This window comes from Solanum dulcamara, chromosome 5 (assembly GCF_947179165.1).
Source record: "Solanum dulcamara chromosome 5, daSolDulc1.2, whole genome shotgun sequence".
NCBI classification, from domain to species: domain Eukaryota; kingdom Viridiplantae; phylum Streptophyta; class Magnoliopsida; order Solanales; family Solanaceae; genus Solanum; species Solanum dulcamara.
This window is the reverse complement of record NC_077241.1, coordinates 46111242-46116164: the sequence shown is the minus strand read 5'-3', so window position 1 is coordinate 46116164 and position 4923 is coordinate 46111242. Positions and strand designations below refer to the sequence as shown.

General features: G+C 39.9%; 1 pseudogene; it reads right to left on the bottom strand.

Moving 5' to 3' along the window:
• Positions 1-1032: 1032 nt before the first annotated feature.
• Positions 1033-1150, bottom strand: LOC129891019 (5S ribosomal RNA; annotated as a pseudogene).
• Positions 1151-4923: the final 3773 nt, after the last annotated feature.

Genomic DNA, 4923 nt, shown 5'->3' with positions numbered 1-4923 from the left:
ATTACTTCTTTCCAGTTCCTTTACCACACATCATATCGCACCATTTACACGAACATGTGTAGGGGGTTAAAGTAGACCGAAAGGTGCTTTAGCATCACCATACTAGTCTGTACATAAACCTGTATCATTTCTTACTTCCTTCCTCTACTTACCCTTGAGTTTCCTCATATTCTAGTATAGGAGAGATCTCTCATCCTTTCCTTGTTTTGATGCTTGTACACCACAATATTAGTAGTCAGTAACTTTGTTACCAACATCTTACCTTCATTCGAGTATAGACTGGCTATTCCTTACGGTATGTTTAAGTTCTCATCGTAATTCTCTTGTTGTATTCATCCCCTTTGTATGCACCTATTCTTTGATGTCATACTATTCAAGTCCTTACTATTAATTCTCCGCACTATCTCCGGTATCATGGCTTCTATCCGTTTATTGCTGGCCTTTAGATCTTATTAACTCGTGTTAGTATGGGATCTCACTTGAAGCCACTTCCCCCCTTTAGGGTGTACCCATGTCACTATCTGTTGTGTTCTACCTTACGCCCTTATTTCTAATTTTCCAATACGTATGATTCTTTTCCAACACATTCGGTATACTGCAGCATATCTATGCCTTTCTTTATATCTTCCATACCTTTGGTTGCCTAGGTACAACAACTTAACACAATCATGAGGTGCTAATCCAGTCTAATTATGGGTACTCGAGTCATGTAGCAATTTATTCGAAGCCACTTTCCATTTATTTTGATCAACAACTAGCTAGGGCTTATAGTCGTTTCCAATCCTCAAATAGGCAGTACTTACCTTTCGACGCTCGGTGTCCCAAGCTTTGTCATAGTCTTAGACTTATCCCAGTGGGTACCACTTGTCCCTTTAATGAATTCACAATGCGCTAGTTGTTTTGCAAAGCTACATCCCCTATCTCAAAGGGTCTTATCATCTTTCACGGTGGAGTTACGTATCCACAATACTTCTTTATATCAACAATGCCATGCACGGCCAACGTGTATATATACGTGCATATCATCTCATATCACAGCCACACAGGGCTTCCCAGAGGGTCACCCATCCCAATATTACTCTTGCCCAAGCACGCTTAACTTCGGAGTTCTGATGGGATCCGATACGTTAGTGCTGGTATGATCGCATCCTCTCCCGTGGGGCGCATATCTATCGAAGAAGACGATGACCCAGCAGCTGATCCAGTAGGCCAAGCTGCACCGCCCAAGTTACCCTTCTTAGTTAGTCTTATCCTTAATATATCGTTCTATCCAGAACTACCAGTCTTTCCTAAATCATTTTCCTTTTATTTCAAGGGAAATTTGGGCAGAGTTTCCTCTGTATTTCTTACTATCTCAACACCTGCACGCAGAAAATGCCAACAATGCCTCACAAGGGCAATACGTATAAAGATACATATATACGTATCATATCACATCATATCGCAGCCTCACAGGGCACCCAATATCAACAATAGTATAAACTGATGGACTTACCTTGTATGTCCAACTCGAACTGCACCTGTTTAGACTTTCCATCTACTTTTCCTTTCAATTTTCAACTTTACATGTCAACCGTAATTCAATACCTTACCTGGCACCTATCATTCGTGCCTTGCTTACCTGTGTGCTGTGAAACTTCCAATATCGTCAATAACCTTCTTCTATCGATGTTGTCCTTCTGCTGAAATCACAAGTTAGTATGAGGAATTTCATTCCCTATTACTCGACTCTATTGCACAATCGTAGATATGAAAGAAAGGTAACATCCTAAATGTCCTGTAGCCTCTTGTCTATAGATGTGGTGCACAGCACACCGATAAATAAGACTCTACTAGACACGGTCTGTAGACACTCCAAAGATGAACTGCTCTAATACTACTTCTATCATGACCCAACTCCGTAGGTCGTGACTGGTGCCCTATTTGGGCACCCATACGTACCCTTAGCCCCACTGAGTATGTTAGCAGAACAAACAAATTAGGAAATCAAAAGAGATTGCTAGAGAGCGCACAAAAATAGATATAGCACACGAAGGCCGTTAAGTCCATTACTGAACATAGGCCCAAAACACATATACAAAATCAACAACACAAGTCTACAGACCTCTACAGAATGGTAGCATAATCATATGATGGGACAGGTCCCCCGTCGTACCCTTAACCAATATGTACAAATGTACAACAAAAAAAAGTTAGTACCAAAATAGGGCTCCGGATAAAGAAGCACTACCAACCAACAGGATGGATGTCCTAGGTGAGCGGATCGGCAAACCGGGCATCTGTACTTGCGGGCATGTAACACAGCCCCCCGCCTGAAGAAAAGGGGTCAGTACGATATATGTACTGAGTATATAAAGCATGGACTGTAATAAATAAAGTCATTCCCAAAACAAAAGGTGCAAAAATGAGCAAAATATCCAGAATATAAAAATATTTTTCATAATCACAGATAATGTATGCGGAAAAACATATGCCATATCCGGCCCCATTATGGGACTCGGTGAACCAATAAAAAATGTGGTCGCCGCCCCATCACTGGCGCTATAGCACATCATAACTCTAGAGTAGGGAATATCTCCGTAATAGATCATATCATATCAGATGGTCATATCAGATCATATCATATCATAGGTGTACATGGCACATCATAACTCCACAAATCAAACCCATGTACAGGTCGTACCTTCCCCCTCACGTCGGGGCATGGCGAATAATGCAGAAAAGTACGCACGATAACAAAACCTGGCCCGGGCTTGGTGAAAGAAGCATTGAGGCATCCACGAGTGGAGTAGTGAGAAACCAAATGCAATTTAAATCATATTTGAGACTCGATGGAATAATTAAAATAAGCTATCATTCAAAAATCCAGACAAGGATCATATCAAGTACCTTTTGAAAGTTACTATGGGTTATATCAAAATAGAACTTTTGGGAATCATATACACATATCAAGCTATAACAAAATATCTTTTGGAAGTCGAGAAGTTGGCCATTCTAGCGGCTTTACATATAGGAACTTCTTTAAAATCATATGAAAGTTATATACTTGTTTTTTTAAAATCCATGAAGAAAAGGAATATTAGCTTTATATACTTATGTCAAACAAATGCTAAAATAAAGTATAAGCCTTACATACGTATGCCAAAACATGCCAAAAGAAAGAAACGTTAGCTTTACATACCTGTTACGGGTTACTTTTTATCTCGTTCGTCTCGTCGTCCTTTAAACCTAAGTAACATAAAAGAAATACGAGTATTAACAATTCTTGACTTTCCAGCACCTTAGGCTACACACGAGTATTTGTAGAATTCACCCCCCCCCCCCCACGCTCGTCTTCTTGACTAGTTCCCTAATTAGTTAAAGAGTTAACGAAAATAGGGCAGCATTTCCCCTATAATGTGCCCTATCCGAATTTCAAATTAGGTCCCTAAGACCTACAGCCAACCAACAACAAAAACCTGCAGCAATTCACGCCAACAATATACAACATAAACTCCAAATGAGTTATTCAAAAATACGGTAGCACAATAGGGCGTCTAGCCTTTATTTTGTAACACCTTTCATTATACGCTACGAGGGTCGTGTGGATTCAACCAGAAGCACCCTAACCCACATTAGAACATATTTAGGCCCTGAAACAACACATCACACCCCTGCAGCAGCACCTCACACGAACAACACTATCCTTCGACGACAATTTAACTATAGCAATTCCAATTTAGTTTATTTCGAACGTCGAGCATTTCTACGACATTCTTAAATTTCCAGCAGCATACAAGGGGTGTAATACACCATATAAAAACACCATAAACTTCAAATTGAAAGGAAAAAACCTTACCTTTCCCAAAATTGGCCAAAACTCGCCAAACCTATCAAAACGTGAATTCTGGACAGCCCACTGTCTTATATTGTCGCTTAGTTTCGGAGGGGTAATTGAGGGAAACAGGATTTGTGGACTCAATGAAAGTTATAGACAGGTGTATCAAGGTCACAAATAATTTTGAATTACCCCTACAGAAATTTTGTACCAAAAGATATGCCCAAAACACCCACAGCTGTCCGTGTAGGATTTCCAAAACAAAATCTGGGCAGTACCTCCTCTACACTTCATCACCCTTTTTCACGAAGCTAAACACAAAACTGGATTTGAAAGTATAAATAAAACTTATAGAACTATGAAATACCTTTCCAAAAAATATTTAATCACCCGAAACTAAGATATACAGAAGAAGTTATACCAATATTACTAACAACTGTCCCCTCCAAAAATGGGTCTATTCCCTAGCGTTTTCTCTTTAAGTTTCTCTTAGTTTTCCAAGTGAAGAACTGAAAATATGGTTCCGTAGGCATCGTAATATACATATATACACCTCCACATAATTGAGGAACACCATATATAATTAATTCATGGAAGAAAAGTGAAGAACTTACCTTAATTTCCTCCAATTTGTGGCTGCTGTTGTGAGCTCTCTTTCTCTCATGTTTTTCTCTCTATTTTTGTTCAAGTTTTTGGCTGAAAATGACTTAATAGTCATCCATACATAGATATATATCTTTTTGGAGAGTGACACATGTCATCCCCTAAGGATGACACATGTCACACCCTTAGGCAGCCACCTCAATTATGCAACCAATCCATGGCTGCCACGTGGCAGGTGGGGTCCACCCCATGGTGTGTCACCTACTTCCATGTGTCACTTTCATATGATGCCATGTGTACCTATCACGTGCTGCCATGTGTCAAGTAGGTGAGTCACCTACTTGCTTTAAGTAGGTGCGTCGTTTCCTTATTTCTCTTCTGTGGGTTCGTAATTTCGTCGCACTTTAAGAGCCTATGTATTCCTTGCTACTTAGTCTCAACACGCACTCGAGTAGCTTAAGTACGTAAGACCTCCAAATTGGTAGTTTACGCGAGTCAATCGA